General features: G+C 44.7%; 1 protein-coding gene across 17 annotated transcripts in view; it reads left to right on the top strand.

Annotated features, from left to right (window-relative positions):
- The window catches only part of LOC131519491 (cationic amino acid transporter 3-like), a 112,367-nt gene that overhangs the window by 37,482 nt on the left and 60,428 nt on the right, over positions 1-14,457 (top strand). The window contains exon 2 of one of the 17 annotated variants that reach the window (XR_009265671.1): positions 9,473-9,553. The exons of the other annotated variants lie outside the window; for them this stretch is intronic. The gene's annotated coding sequence lies outside the window, so the exon portion shown is untranslated. The remainder of the gene's footprint in view (positions 1-9,472; positions 9,554-14,457) is intronic. 17 annotated transcript variants of the gene reach the window in all.

Here is a 14,457-nt window from a genome sequence, read left to right as displayed (position 1 = left end):
TTCTAGACTGGCTTTCCTCAGTGATACTCTCCCTGTTTACCCCTTCAGTTTTTTTCTGCTATATACATCTTCTACTCCCTCTGCAGGGATGTAAACTCCTATTTATTTGAGTCAAATGGAATTAATAAGGTAAATTTGTTATAAAATATTATGTAGTGCTATCTGGTCTATCTGCCTCAACTGAGTGCACAGTCATGAATAATCCTAATCAGCAAATCTTCTGAATTTTGAACAATTAAAATATCATTTTAGTTTGGAAATGATCCTGATGTAGGAATAGGACATATCTTCTGTTCTACAAATTTGCAAAATTTCAGATCAAATGATGGAGCTTCCCTGAGGGGTTCAGATCCTCTCAGGGAGCTGGACACAGTTTGGCTCTACACCTGGCCACCAGGTCCACCCTCTGAACTCAGACCATGACAAATAACCTGCCTAAGCAGATGGGATTTTTCTTTTTGTTAATGAAATTAAAACATTTTAATAATTTGTTTTTAACTGCGTCCTCTGAACCAAACATGAGTGCCCATGATGACCAGCCCTGGGCTGGGAATGGGAGATTCTCAGCCACTGGAATCTGCAGCCCTCCACCTGAACAGCTGAGGAAATAGCTCTGCAGCTGGTGAAGGTGACAGAATCAAGCTGCTTTATAGACCTGAGAGAACTTAAGTGAGGGGAGGATGAAGAAGGGGGGAGGTTGGAATAAGCAGGCAGCTTGGGATGCTCCTTGGTACTGGCTCCTTGGCAACGGTTACTTAGCAACCCTCATTCACCTCTCTTGGTTGCCTTCTCCCTCACCAACCCCCCCCCCCCCAGCCCTCTCCCCCACCCCCTCTTAGCTGCTGCAAGGAGCTAGAGAGCTTGGAGTGAATGACAATTTGGAGAAACAGCCGCAGCCTGAAGATCTAAGAGGCTCTAAAGAAGATGGATAAGAAAATCGATGCATAATAAAAACTGCAGGCAAAGCCACCTTGACGGAGGGCGGGTGGTTCTCTCCTCCCGCCCTCGCCCTCGTTAGTCTCTCCGGGCTCAAGGCTTCCATCTTAGCCCAGTGTCCTCTCCTTCCTTTCCATCTACCTTTTACTGGTTTAGGGAGGGTTGTTTGCCTTTGGGGTGGAAATAGGGAGCAAGGAACCGAGAAGAGAAAAAAATAAAGTATATGCAGGGTATATGTAGGGATGCGGGGATAAGAGAGGGAGAAGGATAAGGTAGGGATTATAAGAGAGAAACTTTGAATGGAAATGAGTTTAAATTGCACCATAAAGTACTGCCTTTAGTCAAAAGGAAAACCTTAATAATGGAAGTAGGAAGACCCCATGTAAAATGTGTGAAGTTACCTTCTCTGCAAGATATTAAAGGAAAAAGTATAAGCACTTTTCTGAAAGGGCTGGGTTGGAATATGGCTTGCATAAATGAAATACTATATTTATAAACACGCCTACTACTGGCACATACTGGGGAGATACCAAGTGTCACCTTCCTTCTTTCTTAGAAGTGAGGGATGGAGGAAAAGACATTTGAGAGGTCTGTGTTGGCCTGATTATCTGTGGAACAATTCTGTGCCCATGAATATTTTTGGCTTTTACTATTTTCCCATCCACACAGGTAGGAAGTCATTTCTGATATCAAATTTCACCCCGTTCTGTTGAAATTAAAACATTTGATCAGTTATCGACCCTTTATTCTTTGGTGTTTATTGAGCACCAGCTATGTGCCAGACATATGAAATAGGAACTAGGAGCACTGTGTCTATTTTGTGATACAGGGTCTAACTATTATGCACAGAGGGTAGAATAGAAATTCAGTAGTGAGTGGGGGTCTCAAATGAGAAGAGACTTATGAGAGTGCTTTGAAAATTGTGAAGTATGCCACAGTTGTAAACGCTATTGGTGAACAGATTTATTTCAGGATTTGAAGTTTTGCACTCCACAAGGGAAGAGAAGGGGTACTAAGGTGTGGAACTCATTCACAGCAGGCCAGTCTTGCTGGGAACAGTGCTCTGTTCCAGGGAGCTATGGGGACCTGGGATTATAGTGCTGACCAGTGTAGGATTGAGATGGGAACAGAACACTGCCCCCAACTTGCCTCCCACTCAGGCTTATATGCTATAATCCTCTTCTACTTGTTTACGTTTCACCTTTTCTCAAACAGGGTCTGTGCTCTTTAGCGAACCATCCCTTTCCTATCCTTCAAACCATTCCAAAATTTCCTTCATTTCAAGGATGTCTTCTTGGATTAGAGGAGAGCTGGCGACTTCCTTGGGCTCACAATGGCTGGACTTGGGCCCCTGACCCCAACCTCATGTTATATCCCTGCCCCACTCCCTTTCTCAAACCCTGTCCTTCCCTCTCATTTTGTATACATCTTGGTCTCTATTCGCAATTACACTTACTTCTAATTTCTGTGGGATATTATTATTATTTCATATTTCAGCCTTCTGATTTTTCCTTTTTGATTTTTTTGGGTTCATCTGTCCTTTATTTATTATATCATTGTGACTGTACTACGAAACTTGAATGTGCAGGAAGCCTATCTATATCATTTCTTTCTGTATAACTCAGCCCAGAAGTAAGTGTAGACAGATGATGGGGAAAAGCTTAATGATTGTGCTCTTATGTAGGGTTGTCTCCTACATCAATTCTACATCCCATATTCCCACCTTCATGATCTTCCACCCATCACTGCCTGCCTCCTCCCTCCCCAGGTTGCCCATTCTGGTTTTTATAACTCTGTAACTTGGGTTCTTTTTATGCTTGATTACAAACATAAAACTCTCAAAATTATTGAGGGGGAGGAGGAGCATCAGGCTATACAAGTTCAAGTCTGACAGATACATACACATGAAATTGCAAATGGAGTACCAGATACTAACTGTACATAGTGTAAAAGAGAGCTTGGAATTGGACATTTGGCTTACTTAAGGAAGCCTTCCTGGAGGAGGAGGACACTGAGCAGGACTTGAAAGAAAGGAAGGGATAGATTTAGGTAAAAAAGAGAAAAGGATGTGCTATGCAGAAGTCAGTGTGAAGGTTGGGAGGCAGAAAGAATAGAAACAGGTTTGCTTTGCTTAAAGCAAAGAAGGCATTGTGGAATTGCAGCCTGAAGCTTAAGCTCTAAAGCTTAAGCTGAGAAATAATAATTTATAATTTTTAAAAAATGTTCATTTATTTTTGACAGAGAGAGAGACAGAGCATGAGCGGGGGAGGGACAGAGAGAGAGGGAGACACAGAATCCCAAGCAGGCTCCAGGCTCTGAGCTGTCAGCACAGAGTCCAATGCGGGGCTTGAACTCACAGACCGCGAGATCACGACCTGAGCCGAGGTCGGACGCTCAACCGACTGAGCCACCCAGGTGCTCTGACAAATAATAATTTAAAATGAGTGAGGATTATGAGCTACCTCCAGCCCCTGAGAAAAGGAAAGATCAGGATGACGGTGAAAGTCATGGTTGATGAGTGTGGAATGGTTAGACAGAAGCCAGAGGCTCTTAGGAAGCGTCTCCTGTTGTCCTGATTCTGACCAAAGACCTGGTCAATGACCTGTCTGGGGTGTGGGGAGAGGAGGTGGACGGGAGGGGGTGAAGATACAGGGAACACATTGTTTCCCCAGAGCTTGCATCATAGACATCTTCCTCTTGAACAAAACCCTCTGTTTCCAGCTCCTGCTGACTCATCCCTCCCTTTCCCCTTCTCCCCATTAGAGGAGCTCTCCTGGCCCCGGTGGAGACCTGCCATGGCTGCTCAAGGTAGCAGTGATGGGAGAGGATGCCTCTGCCTCTACTGGGCCGGGACCCCTGGGTTTTATCCTTTTGTGTTTTGTTTGTTTGTTTGTATTTTGATCCTCACTTGAATCTAAAGAAAAATGGAAGGAATGTTTTAGTCATATCCCCTTCTTCTGGGATGGATGACCCTTGATTTATTTCAGTTGCATGGGGAGGTGCTAGACTTTCCTGAACCTTCTATGGCCACTTTATTACTCAGGTCAGTGTCTTAAGATTTTTGACAGTATCTGTGAGATTCTGGGAGAGGTGGGGGTTGAGGTTGATGAGGAGATTGGACTCCTTGAAGGGAAGTTAAGACCCTGTGACCTAATACCCTAGAAGGCCTAAGCATTTTCAGAAAAGATTAATAGATGATGTCAGGTCTAGGAAATGGTAAGATGGAGAAAATAAATTCTCCAGACTTGGAGTTCTGGGATTAATTTTATAGCTTGGGGAATCCCAGGTAAAAGTAGAGTGGGAAGCTTCCTAGAAAATAGGGGTTGGGATATGTAATTATAAAACATAGGCTGAATACTGAGGATTTTAACAATAAAGATGGAGAGAAAGCCAGCAGTGATTGAATAAGGTAGTGCTTCTCTCTCTGTTAGCTTCCTGAGACCTGCACAGGCTGAAGCTGGAAGGTCCAGGGAGGTTATTCCATCCAACCTGCTTTCTTACCACAACCAAACTGAAATAAATAAAGGAAACAAATATTTACTGAGCATTTATTTGTAGGTGGTAGGCACTGATCTACTCTTTCCATATGTTTTCTCATGAAGTTAAATCCTCATAAAACCTGGCACAGTAGGCTCAGAATTTAAGGTCTCTAATAGCTGGTGGAGCTAGAAAGCAAACTCACTTCTTCTGGGTTGAGAACCATTGTTTTTTCCATAACTCTACACTGCATTTCCATCCTGGAAGTCTGTTTCTTCAGTTGGCCAGTATGGTGTCTCCAATCATATTATATGCACAATCATGTGCTTAAGGCACTGTACTAAATGCCTTGGGGTGACAATAAGAAGGGCAGAGTCCTGGGGCGCCTGGGTGGCTCAGTAGGTTAAGTGTCTGACTTTGGCTCAGATCCTGATCTCATGGTTCGTGGGTTTGAGCCCCGCATCAGGCTCTGTGCTGACAGCTCAGAGCCTGGAGGGAGCCTGCTTTGGATCTTGTGTCTCCCTCTCTCTTTGCCCCTCCCCAGCTCACGCTCTGTCTCTTTCTCTCAAAAATAAAATAAACGTTAAAAAAAGAGAAAGCCAGAGTCCCTACCCTTTGGTGCTTGAAGTCATTTGGGGTGATTATATGTATATCATATATAGTGTATATAAGCAATATATAAAACTTATAGTGTATATTTAAGTATAGCATTGGCAAACTATACATCAAGTGACTAGTGAGTGATACAGACAATTAAGTGCTACTAGAATTCTGAAAAAGGAGGGGAAATCATGATGGGATGGCTAAGGAAGGCTGCATGGAAGTGGTAGGATTTTAAAGACAAAATTTAAGACTAGACAGAACTTTCTGCATGAATGGAATGGCACAAAGTTATGGAAGCAGGAAAGCCAAAGATATATTCTAGGGATAGTAAATAGAGCCTTCTCTGAGCTTCTTAAGGTCAAGGATGATATATATTCACATTTGCTTTCTCAACACACCAAAGATATAGTGGCTAGATGTTAAATGCATATTTGTGGAAGAAATGAATGACCCATTTATCTAGCACAGAACATTCATGTGAGGATCTTTTTTTTTTTTTTTTTTTCAACGTTTTTTATTTATTTTTGGGACAGAGAGAGACAGAGCATGAACGGGGGAGGGGCAGAGAGAGAGGGAGACACAGAATCGGAAACAGGCTCCAGGCTCCAAGCCATCAGCCCCAGAGCCTGACGCGGGGCTCGAACTCACGGACCGCGAGATCGTGACCTGGCTGAAGTCGGACGCTTAACCGACTGCGCCACCCAGGCGCCCCACATGTGAGGATCTTTTAAGAGATACGAATTGAATGGTAGGCTATAGTGGAGCCGATGAAATGACATGCAAAGTGGTTTAAATGAGATTATTCTTGAGGCAGTGGGAAGATAGCTTGGAGAAGAGACAGGCAGAGAGACCAGTTAGTATGCTAATGAAGTCTAGATGAGAGGCACTACAAGACTAAACTAGGCCAATGGCGTGGGAATAGACATGAAAGGGTGGAGGTACCAGCATTGTGAAAGCATGATGGACAGACCTGGTCATTGAGGGACTTTGATGGGCTAGTGGTGGGGAGGGTGTGTAAGATGGGAGAAGAGGGAAGAAGAAAGAGGAGTCAAAGATGAAGCTGGAGGTTCTCAGCTTTGGCGATTAGTAGAATAATGGTGATTCTAACAGAAAAAGAAGTTAGAAGAAGAGGCTGGTTTTGGAATATGAATTCTGTTTTAGATTAAATTGCTGGTAGAACCTCCCCACCACCAGGAAAATTCATCATACATTGGAAGTGGAAGGCTAGAGAGAATGGGGTCAGGTTTGGAAGGACAGATTCAGAATTCACCCACATAGAAATAATCATTGAAGCTGTGAAAATAGATGGATGAGATAATTGAAAAAAAAATAGGTGTCTAGAGGGAAAAGTAGAAAGTTGGAGGTGTCATCACAAAGGAGAGAGTATATTATAGGACTACCTCTAATGTCTTCCGGTGTTGTCACCAGCTCTTTACTTGTCTTGTTCTTGAGAGGTGAGGTTAAATAACTCTCTGGAAACATAAAAGACCCTATGCTCAGCCCTCTGTAAGAATTCTCTTCTCCACTGAATTCTGGATCTTGACGAGGACAATAATAGGCTGGATTTTCATGGAAAATTTTTAGCTCATCTGGCTGAAACAGACAGAGTCTATCCTAAATAAATGTGTCTGTCTTCCCAATTTTCAACTCCCTAGAGAAGAAGTAAATACTTGGGCAGTTCTTTTTAGGTTAGCTTAAAGTGCTCATGCTTCGATGCAAACCTGTCTTGCACCCATTTATGAAAGACTAAAAACCTCAGTCTGGGAAGTGGGTGGGTGGGGTGGACAGTGATTTGCTCCTGAGCCCCAGACGCTTCAGTTTACTTTTTCACAATTCCCCACCCTTTTTACTTTTCATCCAGAGATCTCAAAGCTCTAAACAAGCCTTGATCCTCCCTGACCCCCTGAGTCATCTTCTGCTTCCATTTTCCCAGATGGGGGCGGGCAGTGAGATACTATGTTTGGGGATGGGTACATGGTGGGTGGGTAGGAAGGTTGGGGGACAGCAGTGGGTATCTAGGTGCCCCTTCCCAATCACAGGGTGGGGCTGAGGGCAGGCATCAAGGTGGTTCTATGCAGTTTGGTTTCAGCTTGTCCTTTTGAGGTTGTTTTATGACTGAAGAGACTCGGATAAAGAGTCCGAGCTGAAGAAATTGAAGAACAAACAAAGCCATAAAAGACGCCGATAAAATTCCTCCCAGCTCAGTATAGTCTTTGGATCTTCTCTCAAAAATCTCAGGGTAATCTGGGAAGGCTAATTAAGTCTCACAGCCCCCATTGGGGGCCAGGGCTGGACCAGGGCAGAACCAAGGTTAGGAGAAGGGAGCACTGAGAGATTTCTCTTCTCTCCCTCTTCTCTCAAGTGACCCCGCTGTTCAAACATCCAGTTTGGAGGTTGAAATAGGACCGTGAGGCAAAAGGGGAATGGATAATGGGAAATATTGATATTTTCTAACAACTCTTTATTACAGAGTGCTTGAGAATCTGGGGGCAGGATACATGATGAGGAATCTGAATTGGAGGATATTAAGAATGGAGGCTCTGGAACATGAAAATGGGGGTAGTAAAATGGGGGTGGTATGAAAAAAGGGCCTAGATGGGGGTGAAGGCACATGGCCTCAGAGAATGGCAGTCTGAGGGTGAGTGGGTCTGCACTGGGGGGCTTATGAAGCTAAAGGATCTGTATTTGGGGACCAGTAGAACAGGGAGTTCTAGATGGGGACAACTGTGTGAGAATAGGGAGGAGGGCTCAGAGGTGTGGTAAGAGAGCAGAAGAGGAATGATGATCTGGGAGGGAACCTCAGCTCAGGTGAGAGGTTAGAAAGCCAGAGGTCAGCCTTTCCCCTGCAAACCAGTGATTTTTCTGTTCTTTGTTTCAGATGAATTGGTGTATTGGCCACAAAGAAATCTTATGAACTGATGTGACATAAAGGTGGGAGGGAAGGAGGTGCTAGGGGGAGTGTGTGTGTAAGGAGGAGACAGAGAGACTGCCTGTTTCCATGGTGATGGCCAAAATCTTCATTTCTATTCTCCTGATTTCTGCAGTAGGTCAGGACAAGCTATAAGGGAGAATGCTACCTTTTCACCTCCCCAAAAGAATCAAGATCTAGGGCTGGGGAGGTTGGTGAGAGTAGGGGTTTTTGGTGGGGGTAGAGTCTCTAGTTCCAAGATTAATTGAGTTATCTCCTTATATCTCTAGTTATATTTAAAAAGTCTGTGGATGGAAAGAAGCAGCAGAATCCAGAGACCCTTATTGCCAGTGGAGTGGTCTGGGGTTTCAGGGAGTCCTTCAAGTAGTGCCATCTGGTCTGAGTGTAGCCAGCTGGACCTCCCCTCTGAAACCAGAGACTAAGTTTGGGTACTCATCGTCCAATGATCCCTCCTGAAATTGCCTTCGTGGCAGTAGGAACTTTTTTCTGAGTCTCTTCAAGAACCCTCAACACAGTCTGACTGCTATTAGGCACTGGGCATTGAATCATGGGAGAAGAGGTTGATGATGGTGGGTGGGTAAGAAAGGCCAGTGAAGAAGCTGTAGCGGCAACAGCTCAAGTGTCACATGTGTAAGGCCTGGATATTGTAAAACTCCTGGCTAAAGAATTGTTCACCCTCTCTGTAAGGACCAGAGAACTTGAGTGACTTACCAAAAGATATACCCAGCATACTAAGGATTCAAACTCATTTCCTGTCCCAGAGTACCCTGACTTTTGCTCCAGTTATACCCCTTCATAATCAGCTCTGAGTTTAAGTGGGTGCCCAGGTCCCCAGCATAATGAGATCATGTCTTAGGCACAGTAGACTCTGTGTGCTCCCCAAATTCCTTCCACCTGCCTGACTTGTCTAGTGACTTCAGAGTAAGGCAGCTGCCAAAGCTGGCTCTTCCATTCTCAGAGATTTGCTACGGGGATGTTTGCTGAAAAAATATCTGTCTCCTGCTTGTCTGTCCTGTGCTGTTTTTCTCAGTCATATCTTTGGCACCTAACTTACAGGGTCCCTGAGAAGGTACCTCCTCCAACAGTAGGCACCAACTGTGAGGCTATAAGGGAATGCCCCTTGGGCAGATATTTCCCCCCACCTTCTTTTTTTCCTGTGACCCTGCCACATTCTGGTTCCACTAGTATCATGGTGGCCCCTAGGTCTCTTGCTTCTATGCCCCCCAATGCCCATTTCTTCTCCACCGGTAGTTCCTGCACCTTTTCCTATGTCCCCTTAGCTTTTGTCTCCTTCCCCTAGTTTCCTGTCAACCTCTGCTCATGTCCCTACAATGTCCTTAGCCCTGTTTACGCTCCTTTTCCCTCGCTTTCCCCTTCCTTCATCCAACATTTACCGAGTACCTATTATGTGTCAGGTCCCCTTGTTGGTTCTGAGGGCACACAGGCTCTAAGCAATTTGAGAAAGCACAAAGAACTCACTCAATTTTGATATAATGTGACAAGCGAAGCCCCTTGGCCTTTTTCCAGAGTCCTCTTTCAGCTGCGACAAGTTGGATTGACTCACATCCCTTAGTAGTGCATTCCAAAGTTTCACAATTCCTACAGATGGTAAGTTCTTCTCAATGTCTGGCCTTAGTTTGTCCTGCAGGTAAGATCATTTCCTGGGCTTCCATTTACTCACCTATACTTTTTTTTTCAAAGATTTATTTTATTTTTAGGGACAGAAAGAGGAGAGAGAGAGAGAGAGAGAGAGAGAGAGAGAGAGAGAGAGGTCTTAAGCAGGCTTCATGCTCAGACTGGAGCCCAGTGTGGGGCTTGATCCCATAACCCTGGGATCATGACCTGAGCCAAAATCAAGAGTTGGACACTCAACCTACTGAGCCACCCAGGCACCCTTACTCACCCATACTTTTTAATTAAAATGGGGATCATAATACTGATGCCTACTTTTCCCAGCCCCATATGGGATGTTTGTGAAGATTGGTTGAAATAATGGGTGTAAAAGTTCTCTAAAAACTTTGTGAATGTTAGATTGTGATTCCCTCTTCTCAGTGGAAATAGAGGACAGTCTTTTCCTCCTACAAATAGTACAGCTCAAAAGATAATTTTAAATAATTATGAGTTGCGTCAACCTTTAGTCTCTTTTCTACTTACTCATTATTTGCAAATGGAAATTCTTTGACTTCTGATGCCAATAAGATCCATGTCCCAGAGAAAGACAAAAATCATATGACTTCACTCATATGAAGACTTTAAAAGACAAAACAGATGAACATAAGGGAAGGGAAACAAAAAGAATATAAAAACAGGGAGGGGGACAAAACAGAAGAGACTCATAAATATGGAGAACAAACTGAGGGTTGTTGGAGGGGTTGTGGGAGGGGGGATGGGCTAAATGGGTAAGGGGCATTAAGGAATCTACTCCTGAAATCATTGTTTCATTATATGCTAACTAATTTGGATGTAAATTTAAAAAAACAAAAAATAAAATTAAAAAAATTTTTTTGCCTTGAAGAGAACAAATGCTTTTCAATGTAGTACTAGGGATTGAGAGCAGACTTCAGAAAGGAGTCCTTAACCACCTACATATGAGGACATAAATAACAGAAGAAATCCTCCCCATCACAGTGCAATTCCTTTGCGTTATCGTTGGAGACAGGGGATCGCTATGATGACTGGGGAGGAGCCCGAGGATTACATGGGAGAGTGGTATGACGCTTGATCCCAGATGATGGATTTCCAAAAAGAAATTAAGGGTCTGACGAGGCTGCCCTGAGTCAGAAAATATCATCAAGCTCTGCTCCTATTAATGACTTAAGAGCAGCTGCTGGATTCACCCCATTACCTACAGAGGGTGGAGGCAGAGAGCAGGGACAGAAGCTGCTTAGGGGCAGAGAACTTCCCTGAATCCTAGGGTGGGAAGCCAGACTCTTCCCAGCTCGGTGGAGCCCTTGCTGACGGGGCTCACCCTTATGGATAGGGTGCAGTGGGGGATCATTCTGATGCTTCCACACTGGATGGGTCAGCCTAACTGGCTTCAGGGCAACTGCCTGACTTCTCTAGAGTTTCCTTTCTCCTCTGTCTACCTCCAGACTGACCCAAAAAAATGTTTTTGGTTTTCCAAACTCCCTTCTCTGTCCCCCACCCCCCAATAATCCTGTCAGGAATTTCTTCCTATTGTCTGACTTGAGGCTCATCCTGTATTTTCAGGCCAGCGTACTTCACAGCCTGTGCCTGGTAGAAACGTTTTCACATTGTGCTGGCATTTTGTTGTGTGGTCCCTTCGCTAACCTAAGTGGCACTTTTGGTTTTTTTTCCACTCTTGTTGGTCTGCGTCTCCCATGTCTCTGACTTGAGGCAGAGCGGTTTCTTTGCTTCTCTGGCTTCTTAGGGCAGACACCACTATTTTCTTCTTGGGAATGTTTCCAATTTTGATGGTTGGTGGGTTCTTTTCAGTTTATTTTCATTCTCCACCAGTTCAGCTTATCCCTCTTCTCCCCAAGTCCCTTATGAAACCAGAAAACAGCTGTGTGTTCCCTGGGACTCCAAGCTTGGGCATTTGCAGAGCTCACCTTTCCTCTTCATAAGTCTGCTTCTGCTGGCTGCTGGGCAAGGAGATGCACACATGGCACCTGCAGAGCAGTGCCCGGTGACTCAAACCAAGCAGGTCTAGCTCAGAGTCACAACAGAAAACCATTTGTAATGTGGTTGTTTCTTTCAAATCCTCAAGAACATAAGTGACCTATCTTATGGTGGAACAGTGAAATGGAGGTGGGAGTTTGGGGCTGAGAGGTGGTTCCAGATTTTATTTTGACTTCAGGAGGCCCATTTTTCAGTATTTGCTCAGCCTAGAGGGAGCTTGGATCTTAGTCACATTTAGATTATAGCACCAACTTCTTATGGCCTCTGCCTCCTCTATGATTTTTCAAAAAAGTTTATTTATTTTTAAAGGGGAGAGGGGCAGAAAGAGAGGGAGAGAGAATCCCAAGCAGGCTCCGTGCTCTCAGCGCAGAGTGTGACGTGGGGCTCAAACCCATGAACCTCGAGACTATGACCTGAGCCAAAATCAAGAGTCAGACACTTAATGGACTGAGCCACCCAGGCGCCCCATCCACTATGATTTTTTATTTTGGTATGACATACATAACATAAAACTGACCATTTTAAACATTTTTAGGTGTGCAGTTCAGTGGCACTAAGTACATTCACATTGTTGTACAACCATCACTACCATCCATCTCCAGAATGTCTTCATCTTCCCAAATTGAAACTCTGTGCCTATTAAACAGCAACTCCCCACTCCCCCGTTGCCCCCAGCCCCTGGCATGCCTGCACTACTACCATTTTACTCAGTTTTTTAAGGTGCCATTCTCATCACAGAGGCTCTATTTTATCTTCTATTAAATCTCAGCTCCTCTGACAGAATTTCAAGACCCTTCTCCACTGGCCCCTATGGACTCACTCCGATGAGCTCCTATCATTTCTTGGCCGAGAGTCTCACTCTGAGAGGCAAATTTAGGCTCATGCCCTTGTGTGAATATCCTTCTTTCCTACCTGACCCTTTGCACATGTTGCCCCTGAGTCTTCCCCTCAGTCCCACTGGCCCTTATCTTCATATTCTGTTCTTAATTCTCCTGTTTTAAGACATCCTCCCTGATGTTCTAAGATGTACCAGCCTCTATTATATGACTCCTATTCTTTTTAAAAAATTTTTTAATATTTATTTATTTTTGAGAGAGAGAGGCAGAGAGAGAGGGAGGGGCAGAGAGAGAGAGAGAGAGAGAGAGAATAGCAGAGAGAGAGGGAGACAAAAAATCTGAAGCAAGCTCCAGGCTCCATACTGTCACCATGGAGCTCGACATGGAGCTTGAACCCACAAACCGTGAAATCATGACCAGAGCCAAAGTCAGACGCTTAACCGACTGAGCCACCCAGGAACCCCATATGACTCCCATTCTTAATCTCTGTAGTATTCTGCCTGGTTGCTCTTACCCTGTTCTTGCCTTTTTATCTCTGTCTTTGTTCCCTCTCAGACTGGAGGCCGCCTCAAGGCAGGAGGTGAAATCCATTCTGGGTTCAGGTACTCTGTTCTAGGTTCTCAACACTCACAGAGTGCTCTGGGCTCTAGGGGCATTAGTCTAACTCAGGACCTCGTTAGAAATGCAGGATCTCAGCACCCCCCACCCCCCCCCCCCGCCAGACCTACTGAACCAGAATGTGCATTTTAACAGGATCCCCAGATTACTGACATGTACATTAAGTGAGAGACGCACCTCTGTAGGAGGGGGGAACAAATAATTTATATTGCAGGTGAGTGTGAGTAAAAGCTACCTAAGTAAAGCTTCTAGGCTAGATTCAAACTGTGTGGCTATTTTTGAGGAGGAGGAAGGAGGGTATTTTGTGTCTTTTGAATTTATGAGTCTCTATCAGAATTGCCTAGAAAGCTGAAAAGGAACAGGAGTCAGTGTTCTCAAGGTTAAGGACCTCAAGGGGAAGGACCTCCCTAGGTGTCTGTCTCACGGTTAGGCAGACCAGGGGCAAAGTTTCCCATAATTCACTTTGAGATTCGCTGGTGGTGTTCCTCTAGAATTAAGCACTTGTTCCCCAGCAGATATTTGTCATCGAGCGCTAGGGGAAGCAGAGCTTCAGCCTTCAAGATAGCCTTCCTTGTTTCTGTCTCCATGGCTGGTGCTGATTCATATTTTGTGGGAGGTTTGACCATAGCCCAGAATGGCTGAGGTGCTGGTGTAATTCTCTCCTTCCTCACCCCATGGAGAGGGAGTGAGGAGAGTCATGAAGAACAGAGACAGGGTGTGGGAGTCAAACCTGTTCTTCACATAGCAAACGCCTCATCTCACTCTTTGCTCTCACTCCAAGAAGTGGAGTCCACAGCCCGGAAAACTAGGAGCCAGTCTCTGAGTCTGCTTGGCTCTTATTCAGCTTCCCTCTTTTTCTGTTCCTTCTCCCTACTGGAATTAAAGGGAACAGGTAACATCTCCCCCTGCTCTCCCACTTCCAGATGTAGGACAGCTGTAAGGCACAGAAGCATAGGCCAGAGGCAGGAGTTTGACATTCTTTAGGCTAGTGCCTTGCCCTCCTTGCTTATCTCCAGAAGAGGATGGCAGGATCCATTGGCCCTGCTGCTTACTCTTTAGGGCATGAAGGGATTATAAAGGAGCTGGAGGGCAAAGCAGCTTAGGGGAATTGGGAAGACATGGTATGTTGTGTAGGAAAATAATGTAATGAGAGGTTTTTCCCCCAGAGTTATGGAAAAGATTACTCTGAATCTTTCCCCCATTTTTCTAGGTCTCTGGATTTTGTTCTACTGGTGGAGACATGTATTTCTTGGTCTTCTCCTAGAAGTGATTTCTAGAACAGAGGCCTTCAGATCACATCCAACCTGAGCAAAGAACTCATGTGTGTCTCTTGTCATCTCTGCAAAAGCATTTACCCTCAGAAGCAGTGCCCTTTTACCACATGCTATAATCTAGTCCTTGAGTGTCATTGCAAAA

The sequence above is a fragment of the Neofelis nebulosa genome, chromosome 8 (assembly GCF_028018385.1).
Source record: "Neofelis nebulosa isolate mNeoNeb1 chromosome 8, mNeoNeb1.pri, whole genome shotgun sequence".
NCBI lineage: Eukaryota > Metazoa > Chordata > Mammalia > Carnivora > Felidae > Neofelis > Neofelis nebulosa.
The sequence above is the reverse complement of the archived record's forward strand: the minus strand, read 5'-3'. Positions and strand labels throughout refer to the sequence as shown.